Consider the following 17,232-nt stretch of genomic DNA (forward strand, 5'->3'; position numbering starts at 1 on the left):
CACGAAGCCTTGGGTTTGATTCCCCGCACCGCATAAAGGGTTCAATTACCAGCAATGCATAAAACCAGGTGTGATGGTACAAAGCCGTACTCCAAGCACTTGGAAGACAGAGGCAAGTCAGAAGCTCAAGATCATTCATGAAAGAAACAAAAGAAGGAAGAAAAAGAAGCCTCTCTACTCCGCTAACCCACCCTAGCAGTCGCCCTCGCTCTCACTACAAGAATTTTCCCACCCAGTTCCCACTGCTAGCCCACATCCCTCGCTGCTGCTGTGCGCTCAACCAAAGGTAAAGTAGCAACCCCGCTGGAAGCCATGCCCTTCTTTCTAGCCACGCCCCGGGCGGCCCACGCATGCGCCGCTCTCTCTCGCTCGCTCGCGCTCTCTCCCTCTCTCTCTCCCTCTCTCTCTCTCTCTCTCTCTCTCTCTCTCTGTGTGTGTGTGTGTGTGTGTGTGTGCGCGTGCGTGCGTGTAAGGCGTCTTGCTTCCGGCTCCTCGGGGCGGTCATCTCAGGGACTTTGTGGTGACCGAGCCGTGGCGAAGAGCGGCCTGCGGGGAACCCGGCCGAGGTAAGGTGACTCTACAGTCCCGAAGGAGTGACGAGGCTCGGGATAAACGGCTTGGGACCTCCAGGGATGACTTGGAACGTGAGACCTCTGGCGCTTCCCAAGGCCTCCCGCCGGCCCCGGGTGCACAGGTTCGGGACACTCCCTTCAGTGCGTGGGGGACTCCTGGTGACGAATGTGGGGTGCAGAGGTGCACACCATGTCCAGCCATCTGGCCCCAGCTCCAGCCAAGCCCTGAGGCGCTTCCGCCGGAAAAAAGGAGAGGCACCGTTCGCAGTCTTTACTCCTGGCTGGGGGGTGGTGCCGGGTCAGGGGTTATAGGTGACATAGACACCTACTGTAATCACCAGCTCGTCGTTAAGCCTCCCAGGGGCATTGTGACACCCCTGCCAGCGACTGAGTGCAAAACTGTAGAAAGTGGGTGAATGTGGTTTCTTTTCTTTCTGGGGGAATAGCTCAGCACGTCCAGTACAACTTGCATTGCTGGAAGCAGAGAGGAGCCATTCCTTAGTCCTTGCGCGTTTTGTTCTTGCTGTATTCTCACCTGGTTTTTTGCCCCCCATCTGTTGCTCTGTTGAAGAAAGGAGGGAAGGTTTTAAAACAAGTTTCTCCGAATTTCATCCCAGAAGCAAAACATCTGAGTACAAGTTTTCCTTGTCTTTTGTAAGTTTTAGGGGAGATGGAATTTCCACTTGTAGTTTTTTTTTTTTTTTTTTTTTTTAACAGAAAGATTGATCCTGGTACACTGAGCGCTAATCTTTTTTTATATATATTTTTAACTTATTTATTTGAGAGAGAATGGGCATGCCAGGGCTTCCAGCCACTGCAAACAAACTCCAGATGCATGCACCCCTTGTGCAGCTGGTTTACGTGGGTCCTAGAGAATCGAACCAGGATTCTTTGGCTTTGCAGGCAGATGCCTTAACCGCTAAGCCATCTCTCCAGACCCCGCTTGCAGTTTTGAAAAGCTACTCTGGGAATGTGCAGACAACCTGATGTGATAATGGCAATTTGGGGATGGATTCTGCAGGTACCTGGGTGAATGATTAATCTTTGAACCGTAAGAAGTGGCGAGAATGTAGACACCATGGTCACATATCTGGGTTCTGGGCCCAATTCCACTGCTAATTGGCCATGTAACATCACCAAAACTCAGTCCTTCTGTCTTTAAAATAGTTAAAAGGACTGTTGTGAGCTAACATGTGAAGGGGACATAACAGAGTGCCTGGCTTATGGCAAATGCTCAGTAAATGTTATATATAACCTGTGCATATATATGGCCTTCCCCCAGGTCTGTATTTTTATTTATTTTTTGCACATGTGGGGATGCACCAGTGCCAGGGTTTCTTGCTGCTACAAATGATACCTATCTACCTACTGCCTAGGTACCTACTCTGCTTCCTATTTTAATTTGTTTTGTGTGTGTGTGTGTGTGTGTGTGTGTGTATGTTTGTTTCAAGGTAGGATCTTGCTCTAGCCTAGCCTGACCTGGGATTAGTCTCAGGCTAGAACTCACAGCGATCCTCCTACCTCAGCCTCCCAAGTGTTGGGATTAAAGGCATACACTACCACACCCAGCTTGTTTTAGACTTATTTTTTCTTTTTCTTTTTTTTAATGAGAGAGAAAAAGACACAGAGAAAAAATTGGCGTGACAGGACCTCCAGTCAGTGCAGTTGAACTCCAGACCCACATGCCCCATCTTGTATGCATGTGTGACCTTGCACACTTGCATCTCCTTGTGCATCTGGCATACATGGGACCTGGAGAGTCAAACATAGGCCCTTAGGCTTTGTAGGAAGCTTAATCATGAAGCCATCTCTCCAGCCCCTGCTTTGTAATTTTTGAAACAGGGTCTCATGTGTTCTAGTCTGGCCTCTACCTCACTATTGTAGCTGAATATAGTCTTGAACTGACCCTCTTGCTTCAACCTCTCAAGTGCTGGAATTACCAGTGTTAATGTCATAGGTTAGAAAAACGGAAAAGGACGTCTATCACTTTTTGAATTTGCTTTCATTTTTGACTTTCATACATGTATATAATTGATTTTACTTTTCTTATTTCCCCTTTTTATTCCCCAGTAGTCCCCATCATACTTTCATGACATTTTTTTCTTTAAACCCATTGAGTTAAATTAGGGTTGCTTGCATGATCATGGGTGGGAGGTTATTTACTGTGGAAGGGGCAATTTCCCAGTGGCTATACCACTAGTGAAAATGCTCCTTCTCTCCCAACAACTACTAGGAGGTATAGGGTCTTATGAGCCCTTTTCTTATCCATGATGAAATAGTGGTGGTTTGATCTTGTGCAGGCTGCTATGAATCCATGAATGCTAAGGCCATATACAGAAGTCAGCAGCCCACAGCCCTCCTCCCATCCTCTTATTCTTACATTACTTTTGTCTTTTTTTTTTCCCCTCTCCCTCTCCTTTTAAAAATTTGTTTATTTATTTACTTGAGGGAGAGAAGGGGTGTGCCAGGGCCTCTAGTCACTGTAAATGAACTCCAGATGCATGTGCCACCTTGTGCATCTGGCTTGCCTGGGTACTGGGAAATCAAACCTGGGTCCTTCGGCTTCACAGGCAAGTGCCTTAACCTCTAAGCCATCTCTTCAGCCCTTTCTCATTTTTAAAGTTGACTGGAGAATGTCCCCACTTTGCAAGTTGAAGTGGCACCTAGGTTTCTTGCATAGCTGTGGTGTAATTTTCATTCTTGTCACACAGTAGCAATTATGGCTGGAAGGCTGCTTGCACTTGCTAACCAGCCCCAGGCAATAGGGCTGTGGTAAACAGTTGAACCTCCCTGATGTTTACCTACCACATGTTTAACATAGTTCTGATCTTCTATCAAGGTTTCCTTCATTCGCATATCCTGGGTCATGTTTTCATTCCTCAACTCTGTAACTTCTGAAACAATTTTCACCTCCAGCTGCCTTAAAGTATGTAAAGCTCAAAGGCCTTTAAGTCCAGCCAATCCTTGTTTCTTTGTTATTTGCTAAGTAAACACTTTCCTCCTGAAAGTAGTCAAGAGCTGGTACATTTAAAAATCCTCTCTCCAGGTGCCAAACAGTTAAGGTTTTGGTGGAGGAATGTAGCTAAGGACGGGAAGGAAGGAGAGAGGAAGAAAAACTTTAAAATATTGTCCTCCCTGAGGCCTTGATGAGTCATCCCCTGCAGCTGTCTCATATTTTTGTTGTTGTTCACATCAAGTGTAAACTAAATTCAGCTCTCTTACTTCTCCTCTTCTGTGTGCCTAGAAGAATAAAGGTATAGTTTTGTTCAAAGTACCAAATAGGGGCAGGAGATGTAGCTCAGTTGGTAGAGCATTTGCTGTGAGTTCAGTTCCCCCAGCACCACCAACCAGAACATGGTAGAATGTGTGCACTGGGGAGGTGGAGACAGGAGAATCAGGAGTTCAAGGCCACTCTGGGCTACATAGTGAAACCCTGTCTCCAACAATAAAATAAAATAAAATAAATTAAATAAAATAAAAATTAGCCAGGCGTGGTGGCTCATGACTTTAATCCCAGCACTTGGGAGGCAGGAGGATCACTATGAGTTCAAGACCACCCTGAGACTACATAGTTCCAGGTCAGCCTGGGCCAGAGTGAAACCCTACCTTGAAAAACAAACAAAACAAAAAAAGTAGAAATTTAAAAAAAAATTTAATGTATTTCAAATAATAAATTTCAAAGTCATCAACAGTAGTGACTAAGCAGATACAGATGCTCTACAGATGTTGAACAATTAAAAAGAAAGAAATAAAAAATTAGTGTCCTTGGATAGTAGAAATAGCCAGGGAGTTTGGTCCTTACAATGCTAGGATATGATGATTAATAGTGGGTCCTGGGCTGGAGAGATGGTTTAGCGGTTAAGCGCTTGCCTGTGAAGCCTAAGGACCCGGGTTCGAGGCTCAATTCCCCAGGACCCATGTTAGCCAGATGCACAAGTGGGCGCACACGTCTGGAGTTTGTTTGCAGTGGCTGGAGGCCCTGGCTCACTCATTCTCTCTCTCTCTATCTGCCTCTTTCTCTGTCTGTCACTTTCCAATAAATAAATAAAAATTTAAAAAAAGAATAGTGGGTCCCTGTGACCTGTCTAGAGGAGTCCTAACTGGTTTTCTATAGGAGATGGGGGCTGGGAATATGGCTTTGTGGTAGAGTACTTGGCTCATAAGCACAAGGTCTTGGTTCCATCCCTAGCACCAAAAGGGAACCCTCAATACTGCTGGTAGAATAATTCATTAGCTTTGAAAACAGTCTGGCAGTTCTGCAAAAGCTTAAACATAGAAGAGATAACTCAGTTGATTTTTTTTTAAAAAAAGTGCTTGCTGGGGAAGCATAAAGATCTGAGTTCAGTCCCCAGCACCTACATAAAAAGCCTGGTGGGTATGATGGTGTACATTTGTCATCCCAGCACTGGGGAGGCAGAGATGGAATCCCTGGGGCTCACTAGCTAACTAGTCTAACCAGCTACCTAGTCTGGCCAAATCTATGTGCTCTAGGGTCTGCAACAGACCCTTTCTTAAAGAACAAGGTGAGGAATGATTCAGGTAGACCCCTGGATGTTGAGTTCTGACTGCACGATATATGCACATGCCCACACACACCTTAAACATAGAATTGGTGTGTGTGATCCAGTGATTCCAGTCTAGGTCTACCAAAAAGAAGAAAACACATACATAGGGAATTCTTTTTCTTAAAAAAAATATTTATTTATTTGAGAGAGAATGGGCACACCAGGGCCTCTAGCCGCTGCAAACAAACTCCAGATGCGTGTACCACCTTGTGCATCTGGCTTGAACCTGGGTCCTTAGGCTTTGCAAACAAGTACCTTAATTTCTAAGCCTGTTGAGTTCTTGACTTACAATACAATCATTATAAGTTGAAAATATTTTAAGTTGTCTGATAGAACAGGCCTGTTCCTAGTTTCTCAATATGTTGAGGTAGGAGGATTATAAGTTCAAAGACTGCTTGGGCCACAGAGTGAGTTCAAGACCATGTCTCAAAATAATAGTCTTCAAATATATGAGGCTCTACGTTGAATTCCTAGTACTACCAGAAAAATTAAAAGGGATATTTGTGTGTGTGTGTGTGTGTGTGTGCGTGTGTGTGTGCAGATGCACATGTATTTGTGTGGTGTGTGCCATGGAGCCTGAGGACAACCTTAGGTGTTATTCTTAGGTGCCATCTACCTGTTTTGAAATAGGATCTCTCATTGACCTGGAGCTTACCAAGTAAGTTAGACTGGGTGGCCAGCCTCTGTTAGCCTGCCCAGAACTGGGATTACAAATGTCTGAGCATATGGTTTTAAGGTAAGCCTAACCTTTCTCCTAACCTACAGGGTGCTCTACCTAAACTATTTTTTTTTTAATTTTTATTTATTTGACAGAGAAAGAGAGAGAAAGCAAGAGGGAATGAATGGGCACGGCAGGGCCTCCAGCCACTGTAAACGAACTCCAGATGCATGCACCCCCTTGTACATCTGGCTAATGTAGGTCCTGGGGAATTGAAACAGGGTCCTTTGGCTTTGCAGGCAAATGCCTTAACCACTAAGCCATCCTCCAGCCCTATCCAAACTATTAAAAGAATGATATATTTTAATTAACCAAGAGGAAGGTTTCTATGATACTGAATCATACCATCTTTAATTTTGTGTATCTCCCACTCTTTTACCCCAGTACAACTCAGATCCTTCTACTCCCTGTATTCTGTCCCTCCACTTGCCTGTCGAGTATCTCCTCCTCTCATCCCTCCCTGCTTCTCCTCTCTCCAGTCCTTATTCTAGCATCCTTACCAATACTGTTGATGTTGATTACACTTACAAGTGAATCAAACAATCCCATCTTAGGATCCACATATGACAGAAAACATGTGGTATGTATCATCAGTTGGTGGACATCTGGCCCGATGTATCATCAGTTGGTGGGTATCTGGCCCGATTCCATTTTTTGCTATTGTGACTAGAGCAGCAGCAAACATGAATGAACAATTGTCTCTATAGTGAAAAGTAGAATCTTTAGGTTATATGCTGAGAAGTGGTATAGCTGGATCAAATGGTTGATCTGTTTGAAAATAATTTTTTTTTAATTATTTATTTATTTATTTGAGAGCGACAGACACAGAGAAAGACAGATAGAGGGAGAGAGAGAGAATGGACGTGCCAGGGCTTCCAGCCTCTGCAAACGAACTCCAGACGCGTGTGCCCCCTTGTGCATCTGGCTAACGTGGGACCTGGGGAACTGAGCCTCGAACCGGGGTCTTTAGGCTTCACAGGCAAGCGCTTAACCGCTAAGCCATCTCTCCAGCCCTGAAAATAATTTTTTAAAAGCAATCATTCTTTTTTTTTGTTTATTTTTATTTATTTATTTGAGATCAACAGACAGAAAGAAGGAGGCAGAGAGAAAGAGAATGGGCGTGCCAGGGCTTCCAGCCACTGCAAACGAACTCCAGACTCGTGTGCCCCCTTGGGCATCTGGCCAACGTGGGTCCTGGGGAATCGAGCCTCAAACCGGGGTCCTTAGGCTTCACAGGCAAGCGCTTAACCACTAAGCCATCTCTTCATCCCTGAAAATAATTTTTCAAGGCAGGGTCTCTCTAGCTTAGGCTAACCTGTATCTCACTTTATAGATCCAGACTGGCTTCAAACTATGGCGATCCTCCTACCTTGGCCTCCTGAGTGCTAGGATTAAAGGTATATGCCACCATGCCCAGCTCTATTTTTAGGTTTTTGAGGAACCTCCATATCTGGTACTGAAAACCAAGTCAGAAGCCTATGGCTAAGAAGGTTGTAGGCTCTAGAGTGAAGCTCCAGCTGTTCTTTGGCTGAGCAGGTATGCCCATCAAAAATTCTTCTAAATACCTGTGTTTGTCCTCTTGGATCCATGGTGCTCTCACTCTTGTTTGAAGAACCAACCTGCTTTTTACAGATGGTAGTGAATACTCAAGGTGCCTCGCATTTCCCTCATGTTCTGTTCATACATTTCTTTTGAACTTGTCATTGATTTTGACCTCCCAATCTATTTCTTCTGTCTTATCCTTAAGTCCTGATAGTCTGTCTTTCACATGATCTCTACTGTTGGTGAGGCTTCCTTAGGATCCTTTTAAATGGATTATTTCTTTATATTTATTTGTTTGAGAAAGAGAGTGAAAGAAGCAGATAGAGAGAATGAGGTGCACCAGGGCCTCTATAGCCACTGCAGACAAACTCCAGATATATGTGTCACTTTGTGCATCTGGCCTACATGGATAGTGGGGAATCGAACCTGGGTCCTTAGGCTCTGTAGGCAAGCACCTTAACCACTAAGCCATCTCTCCAGCCCTCTTTTTTTTTTTTTCTCTCTCTTTGTGGTAGGGTCTTATTCCAGCCCAGGCTGGCCTTGAACTCACGGTGATCCACCTATGCCACCTGAGAGCTGGGATTAAAGGCATGTGCCACTACACCTGACTAAATGTGTTTTATTTCACTTTTGCTATTCATTAAGGGTTTTTTTCAGCTTCTCCATCTCTTTGTTGAATTCCACTTTTATTTCTTGATTTGACTTTTTTATTGTCATTTGAAATTCATTCTGCATTTAATTATGTCCTCACTGAGTTTATTCCATTGTCCATTGATCTTTTTTTGTTGTTGATTGTCTTCCATTTCATTCAGTCATTTGTTAATGGCTTCATTAAGATTGTTGAATATGCTTATTGTAACTGAATTTTGGAATTCTGTGTGTGGGTTTCCTCTAAGTAGTTTTTGGAGTGTTCCAGAATAGGCATTCTTGGGGATATCTTTCCTTGATTTCTTGTGTTATTTGTTCTGTGTTGAGGTTTGCCCATATCAAGGTAGTCCTTTTGTCTTGTTGGGCATATAGCCTCAGGGGCTCTTATAGAGCCTGTGTTGAGTGACCTTGTCAACCTTGACCCAGGTGAGTATGGGGTGAAGGTCTATCTGCAGGACTGGACTAGGCACACTGGAAATTAGTAGGCTCCTCCTGGTATGCAGTCTCCAGGTAGGTCTGGGCTGGGCCCTTGGCCTGGCATACTCAGTGCCTGAGGCTGGGAAGTGTGATTAGCTTGGGAGTCCCTACTCTGGTGGTGGGCAGGCAGAGAGTGAGGTCAGTGCCAGGTGGGGCTGATTCCCACTCTCGGTGAGTTCAGGCAGAGTTGTACCCAGGAAGCATGCAAGTAGAGGTAGGGGAACACTCACCTTGTCCTGGCGCTGCCTACTTAGTGCCTGGGACTAGGTAATGTGATCAACTCAGAAGTCCCTACTCCACTGGTGTGCAGACAGGGAGCTGAGTATAGTTTTTGAAGCCTTGGGTATTATTGTGGAGGAGTTTGTAGCTATTTCTGTAAATGGGTGAAGGATGGCTTGGGAAAAGAGAAGAGGCCTGTGGGAAGTGATTTGTCAAAGCAAGAACAAAATGCAGAGGGGACAGATTCTAGATCTATTTGGAGATAGATGTGACTGAACTCAGATGACAGGGTAGGAGAAAAAGGACTGGCCAAGGGGACCTGGTACATGACAAAATCAGAAGGTACAGGTCTTGGGCTGGCAGCCAGGGCATGCTGAAGCCACCATCAGTTGGTCTGACCAACCTAGACCTTTCTCTAAAGTCTACCATGTATTACGGAGGTAAAAAAGCCTTTGGAGCAAGAATCTCTTCTTCCCATTTCCATCCCTTCCCAAGGTCTTTTGATGTTCATGAGCAATGAAAAGTAGGCCTTCAGAAGCCTTTAAGAATTTTGAAATTCCAGTGCCTTATAATGGAAGCAAGAAGGCAGAACAGTGTCTAGAGCATAGTCACTACCTGCTGGAGGTTGTAGGAGAGGAAGGAGTGAGGTACAACAGGAGTGGTAGTACTAGAATGTCTTCCTTGGGAGGCTGAAGCAGGAGAGTTGTGAGTTCCTGAACTGTATAGTGAGGCCATATGTGTGTGAGAGAGAAAAACAGACACAGAAACAAAGACCGGCAGTCAGACAACAGCAAGTGCTATAAACCCATTCAAGATGGGGACTAGGTATGTAGCTAAGTGGATAGAGTGACTGCCTAGCATGCAAAAGGCTCTGGCTTTCATCCTCAGCACCACCTAAAATGTACATGGTTACATACTTGGCATTCCAACACTCAGGAGGTAGAGGCAGGAGGATCAGGAGTCCAAGGTCATTCTTAGCAACATAATGAGTTTCAGGCCAGCCTTGGCTACATAAGATCCTGTCCCAAAAAATAAATTTGAAAAATCATCCAAGATTGAAATGATTTCAACCCAACTGTAGAACAGGAGCATAGTTAACAAGATTATTTTTTTATTTTTAAGTTTTTCTTTCCCAGTTTTTGGGCTTCATACAGGGCTGAATGCATACTAGGCAGGCATTCTACCACTGAACTATATTCCCAGCCCCTTAAGGAGTTTATATAATTGGACACAAAAACCTCCAGCAATTGTCTAGTCCTTACAAGTCTTTGGAGTGTTGTGTCCACTTCCAGCAGCTGTCAGTTCTTGGTTCATGGAAAACATGTCCCTTCAGAGACTAGAGGGTTTCAGTTCTTTCATTTATAGCTGCCATCTCCCAACAAACTGATCTTGTGAAAACATAACTGATATGGTGGGAAGAATAATCAATGGCCCAAAGAACAGTCACTAGCTAGACCCCAAGAACTATAAATATGCCACCCACATGACAAAAGGGATGTTGCAAACAGGCTTAAATTAAGATCTTGAGATGGGGAGATTATCCTGAGGCATCCAGAGCCACAGGGTCCTGTAGGAAGAGGACAATCAGAGATAGGAAGATGCTGAGCTCCTGGCTCTAAAGGTGGAGGAAGGGGCTTTCAAGCCAAGGGGAACCTGGAAAAGATGGACACAGATTGTCTCTAGAACCTCTGGGAGGGACAAGCCCTGTCACACCTGAGTTTTAGACATCTGACCTTAGTACTGTAAGATAATCAGCTTGTGAGACTGAGGATATGGCTCAGAAAGTGTTTGCATCACAAGCATGAAGACCCAATTTCAATGCCCTATACCCATATAAAAATGCCAGACATGGCAACACGTACCTGTAATTCCAACACTGGTGAGGCAGAGACAGGAGGATCCCTGGATCTTGCTAAACTGCCAGTCTAGCCTAGTTGGTGAGCTTTGGGCCACTAAGAGACCCTGTTTCAAAAAGAGGTGGATGGTATTTCTGAGAATCACACCCAAGGTTGTCCTCTAGCCATCACACACAAGTGAACCTGCACACACACTAAAAAATGGGTGTGGTGGTACATACCTGTAATCCTAGCACTTGGGAGGCCAAGGTAGGAGGATCACTGAGTTCAAGGCCAGCCTGAGACTACATACTGAATTCAAAGTCAGCCTGGGCTAGAGCAAGACCCTAACACAAGAAACCAAAAAAAAATTAAAATAAATAAAAACAACAAAAAGAGTTTTGACTTTGGAAGCACTATCTACTTCCTAGGGCCATTGTAGCCAGTTTCCATAATGTAAGCCTGCAGTGGTTTAAAACTACAGAAACACCTCCCCTCAGATCTTTGGTTAGTTAGCTTTCTTTTGTATAACAAAACCCAAGATAATTAACTTAAAAGGAAGAAAGATTCCCTTTTAGAAATTGTAGCCCTTGGTCGCTTGGCCTATTGCTCCTGGGTGAGAGTTCCCAGGGGACACTGTTCAATCCACCAGAAAAACCTTTTTCTGTGGTTTATTTTTTGAGACAGGGATTCCTGTCACTTAGATTGGCATTGCACTTGATGTGGTTTTGAGGCTGACTTTGAACTTCTGAACCTCCTGAATGCTATTATAGGCATGCACCACCATGTCCATTTTATGCAGTGCTCGAGATGGGTCCCAGGACTTTGTGCATGCTAACACTTTAGCATCTGAGCTACAGCCACAGCACAAAACCTATTTCTGATGACTTTCAAATTATACACAGTTGACCAGTTATAAGAGTTCATATCTTGGGTTCTTTTTACTATACACAGCAATTTCCCAGTATCTTGAAGTTAAAGGGATAAATTTGGGCTCAGAGAAAAAGCAGAGGTCATAAGAAAAGATCTTCGATTCTTTCTTCTGCCTTCTGATCCTAGAGTCTCTGAAGATAATTTGCTATAAAGAATAAATAAGTGAAGCTGGGCCTGGTGGTGCACATCCTTAATCCCAGCACTTGGGAGGCAAAGGTAGGAGGATCACCAAGACTACACTGAGACAACATAGTGAATTCCAGGTGAGCCTGAGCTAGAGTGAGACCCTACCTCAAAATAAATAAATAGATGAGCCAAGCATGGTGGTTCATGCCTGCCAGTCTAGGACTTGAATGGTAGAGGCTGGAGGATCAGGAGTCCAAGGTCATCCTTAGTTACATAGCTAGCTTGAGACTAACCTGTGCTACATGAGATCCTATTTAAAAAAGCCAAAGAAGGAGAATTAGGTGTCTGACATTGCAGTCTATCACATACTCAACCACTGGCCTATGCTATATGTACATGTATGTATGTCCTCTGCCCATACATTCATACCACATTCACCATCTTTAAAAGTTAAGCCAGGTGTAGTGGCACATGTCTATGACCCCAGCCACTTGGAAGGCTGAGGCAAGAGGATCACTTCAGCCCAAGAATTTAATGCCCACCTATAAGACCCCATCTCTTTAAAGGGAAAAATGTTTTATAGTTGTAGAGGGAGGGAAAAAGTGCCATCCACTAACTTCTATATCTAGCTTTCAGTCTGACCTTGAGAAATGGGGCGTACTGAAATATATTCAAACTCTCACCATTGTAGCTATAAAAGGAACACTAAGGAATGAATATCTTTACAAGGTTCTGGAATTTTCCTGCCCTAGGAGCTAGCTGTCAACTTAATTAGTAGCTATAGCTGGCATTCTTAGGGTAGTTGGGTTTTTGAGGTACTCAGAAACCAACTTGCATTCTATCTGTTTGCCACCTATTTGCTCCCAGCACAGGCCATTATAGGACTCTGGAATTCAGGAATGACTCCCTACAGTTAATCCACTTTGTTCTTCTGTAATTCTTCAGTTTAATGCTCCCTGCTGAGCTATTTCAAGTTATACCTGTGCTTCCATAATTCTAATCTCTTTTGTATGTCAGGCATAATAGTGGCCTCTTGGTTGAGCATAAATTCTCCCTTCCAGAACAAGCTAACTAGATACAGTAAAGGGAACAACAAGCTTTTTCTATAAAGCCATATAGTAAATATTTCAGGCTGATTATACAGAGTCCATCATCCATCGCAGCTACTCAGTGGACCAAAGCAATCACAGACAATATATAAATAACTGGGTATAGGCTAGTTCCAACAAAAATTTGTTTATAAATAAACAAATGTCCAGCCCATGAGCAAAACTTTTTGAACTCATGCAGTAGACTCGTGCTTTTCATAGTTCTGTTTCTAGGTCCACGGCTGTGTGGCTTTATGAAATAAAATATGGTGAAGGACACAGGTTAGGGGACAGGAGGCAGTAACTTACCTGCCTCTAGTACTTAGTGGTGCTGCAGATCTGCACCTTCCTGCAGAGACCTCTATCTTATGGTGAATTTTGTAGGGGAATAATGGTCTGTCTTGCACAATGTTTGCAAATCTGGGAGGTGGATTAACACAAAAGTCAGATTCTACCAATAATAAGACCTACAGTTATTCTAGTCCCTGCATTGAAAAGATTGGCCTGCTTTGGGCAAATTCAGACCTGACACTCCCCATGGCAGGTCTTTCCAGAATTCTCCTACCCTGACCCCATTCTGTTTTGTTTCTTTTTCCACAGTGCCCCTGAATCATTTCCTGAGTCATTAAAGGGTTCAAGGTTTTGTTGTCATTTTTTTCCTCAGTAGTAATCTATGTACATGTTTCTGTACTACTGAGACAGATTGCTTTTTATCTGCTGAAAGAAAACCCATTGAACTCTGGCAAGTATTAGATTTCCTCTGTCCTCCTTACAGCCACCTCTGCTAACATTTTTCCTTCCCTCCCTTGCCTCCCAGGTAGGTTCTCACTCTGGCCCAAGCTGGCCTCAAACTCATGGCAATCCTACTACCTCTGCCTCCCAAGTGCTGGGATTAAAGTGTGTGCTGCCACATCTGGCTAACATTTTTCTTTATTTACACATTAAAGTTTTCTCTGTCTTTTTCCTTTAGATAAGGCCAGAAAAGATTTCTGGAAGATTTCAGTTATGTAATCACTCCATTAACTTTTTTCAGAATCAATTTTTTTGTATGAAAATGTTTACTAGCCACTGTCATTTTGATTTCTGCACTGCCAATTATATTTACATACCGTTTAAAAAATTCCCAAAAGAAATTTAGCGCTTAGCTGTCTGACCTGGGAATGTCCCAAAGAGGGAAGAATTGTTTTGCTGGGGACACCCCCCCCCCCCCGCCACATGCCCTGACATACCCACACAGTTCAGCATCTGGCTATGTACCAAGTCAAGAGTGTGCTTTGGGTACCTGCAAAACCCCTGAGTAACTTTTTATGGAGGCAAGCAAAGTTGAGCCCAGGCTTTTGCTGTGGACCCCAGGCTGACTTGAAATTCCTGATTTTCCTGCCTCAGCCTGGGATTATAGGCCTATCTCCCCCCTCCCCCCCCAAGAGTGTCAGTGAAGGTCTCTCCACTTTGGCACAGGAAATAGTATGAAATTGGAGCCTAAGAAAAGAAGTCATCTCTGATACCAGCCTGGGCAGTATAAGGTCATCTCCACCTTTCAGATGTGTTGACAATGGTGTGACACACACCCAAGCTACTCTTCCCAGTCACCCAATCACCTTTGTCTTGGTGTTGTACTTCAGGCTTCCAGGTTGGATTTATCCCTTTTAAGCTCACAGGCAAAGCCACTTTTTCCTCCAATGGGTGCTTATCTCACCTTTCCTGGTAATTCTACCTTATTCTCCTTGGTCCATTGAAGCGCACATCCACAAGCCTGTTACACAATAGTTAACCTTGATGTTGATACTAATTGGGGTCGTTTTCCCCCCATTAGCCATCCTGTGATTGCTAAAATGAGTTTCAGGGAGTGCTCAAAGGCAGAGACAGTGGGTGTGTTGGGTCTTGTCACCTGGGTTGGTGGGCAGTTGAGAACCCAGGAGGAAATTCTAATTAATTTTGTATTTACCTCTGTAATAGACTATGTCAGTTTCCCTGGAAGACCAAGATAGATAAGGAAAAGCAACTCTAAGATTCAGTTCTCCTCCAGCATTAGTGACAGATTTGTACAAAGTTGTTATAATCACTTTGAGGTGCACTGTTCAGTGGCATAAAGCACATTCACAAACTTGTGTAGCCATCCCCACCATTCATCTCCAGAACTTTCTCATCTCCCACAACTGAAACTTTGACTCTATTAAATATAACTCCCAGGCTCCTTCTTCAGCCCCTAGCCTCTAGCTTCTACCTTTCTACTGTATGTCTCTATGGACCTGATACTCAGAACTTCCTGAGAGAATGATGCACTTTGTCATTTAATGTATGCTTTATTTCACTGGGCATTGTGTCCACAACATCCACCCATATTGGAGGGGAGGGGTTTCCTTTCTAAGCCAAAGTAAACACTAAGCATAGTAGCTTATGCATGAAATCCCAGCACTCTGGTGGAGGCAGGAGGATCAGAAGTTTAAGGCCATTCTATGCTACATAGCAAGTTCAAGGCCAGCCTGGGTTTCATAAGACCCTGTCTCAAAAATGAACAGCAACAACAACAAAAGGTTAAGTAATATTTCAGCATGTATATATGTTTGTGTATGTATCGCATTTTGTTTACCCATTCACCTGTTAATGGAAATTTGTTTTTTTTTTCTACTGTGGGTTACTGTGAATAATGCTACAAATACTGAAATAAATATCTTATTCAAGTATCTATCTCAAATTAGGATATACACCCAAAAGTATAACTGCTGGGTCATGGGATTAAACTCTTATCCTTTCTAAGGAGCCGACTGCCAGATTGTTTTCCAATCTAGCTGTATCCTTTTATACTCACAATTTCTCCACATTCTATCAACACTTACCATTTTCCAAAGGTTTGGTTTTTTTCCTGCATGTGTATGTGTGTTCTTGTTAGTTCATATGTTCATGGGTGTGTGTGCATGCACATGTAGAGGCCAAAGGTCAACATAATGTATCTTCCTCAATTGTACTCCACCTTATTTTTTTGAGACAGGGTCTGTCACTGAACCCAGAGCTCACTGATTCAGCTAAACTAGTTAGCCAGCTTTCTCCAAGGATTATTTTGTCTCATTATCCAAGTACTGAGATTAAAGCATGCACCTCTAAGCCCAGCATTTACATTGGTGCTTGGGATCCAAAAGCATGCACAACCTCATGGTTGTATGACAAGTGTTTTACTGACAGAACCATCTTATACCCTGTACACCCACATTTCAGTTTTTCAAAAAGTTGCGAACATTATAGTGGGCCTGTTTTCATGTGCATTTCTGTAATGACACACATGCTGATTGACCTGTGGTCTGTCTTCTTTGGAAATATGTCCATTCAAGTCCTTTGTTTGTTGTTTGAATCAGAGGGTTTGGTTTTTGTAGAGCCGTGGGAGCTCCCTATGGCTGTCCATTGCCATCTGACACCATAGGATCTTGCAAGAACATGAAAATGAGTCATAGTTGATTGTGACCTTTGTTGTATCACAGCGTATAACCAGAGGGCTGCGGTCTGGCAAGCTTAGTCTGAAGCTGAAGGCTGGCACTTTGCAGCTGTCATCCAACTCACCCTTGTCTTTCTAGCACATTGCATTGTGGGTATTATTTTGGCTTTTAGGGTTGGGCTTGTGGTCCAGGGTCTCATGTATCTTTGGCTAGTTCTCTGCCAGTGAACTATACACCCCTAGAATTTTGGTTTTGTGTGCGTGCATATGTGTATGTGTGTGTTTTGGAAGTTTGTTGGGGTTGTTTGTTTTACTTTTTGTGTTCAAATAAAATTTATTTTACTAGGCCAGGTGTGGTGGCACGTGCCCTTAATCCCAGCAGTTAAGAGCAGAGGTAGGAAAATCTAGAATCGCTGTGATTTTGAGGCCACCTTGAGACTACATAGTGAATTCCAAGACCCTACCTTGAAAAACCAAAAAAAAAAAAAAAAAAAAAAAAAAAAAAAACCCTATTATTATTTACCGAATAATGGTCTCAAAGAGCATGAATAGTGATTCTGGTAATTCTATTGCTATCTATTGTTATGATTCCTTTTTGTCTTCAAAAAATTAATGTGTGTGAATGCCAGAGTCTCTTGCTGCTGCAAACAAACACCAACCCAGCTTTACTAGTGTGGCTGGGAAATTTAACTCTGGGCCAGCAGGCTTTGCAAGCAAACACTTTTAGCCACCAGGTAATCTCTCTAGCCCCTTATGCTATTTTAACTATTGTTCATTCCTATTTAAAGTTAATTTCCTTAGCATACAGAATAATGGCTTTTGTTTTGATACTATATCCATGTATGTCATTGAAATTTGCCCTCCTATTATCCTCCCTTGACCCTCTTCCATCTTCTCACTTCCCCCAGTAGTCCTCCTTCTGCTTCAATATCTATGTTGGTTTGGTTTGTCAAGGCAGGGTCTCACTGTTGCCCATGCTGACCTAGAATTCACTATGTAGTGTGTGGATAGCCTCAAATTTATAGCATTCCTCCTACCTCTGCCTCCCAAGTGCTAGGATTAAAAGCATGCACCACCACGCT

At 43.5% G+C, this 17,232-nt stretch overlaps 1 protein-coding gene across 5 annotated transcripts in view; it reads left to right on the top strand.

The window, feature by feature from the left end:
• Positions 1 to 430: 430 nt before the first annotated feature.
• The window catches only part of Arhgef18 (Rho/Rac guanine nucleotide exchange factor 18), a 72,716-nt gene continuing 55,914 nt past the window's right edge, over positions 431 to 17,232 (top strand). For all 5 annotated transcript variants that reach the window (XM_045148601.1, XM_045148605.1, XM_045148602.1 and 2 more), the window contains exon 1: positions 431 to 566. The gene's annotated coding sequence lies outside the window, so the exon portion shown is untranslated. The remainder of the gene's footprint in view (positions 567 to 17,232) is intronic.

This window comes from Jaculus jaculus, chromosome 5, assembly GCF_020740685.1.
Source record: "Jaculus jaculus isolate mJacJac1 chromosome 5, mJacJac1.mat.Y.cur, whole genome shotgun sequence".
NCBI classification, from domain to species: Eukaryota; Metazoa; Chordata; class Mammalia; order Rodentia; family Dipodidae; genus Jaculus; species Jaculus jaculus.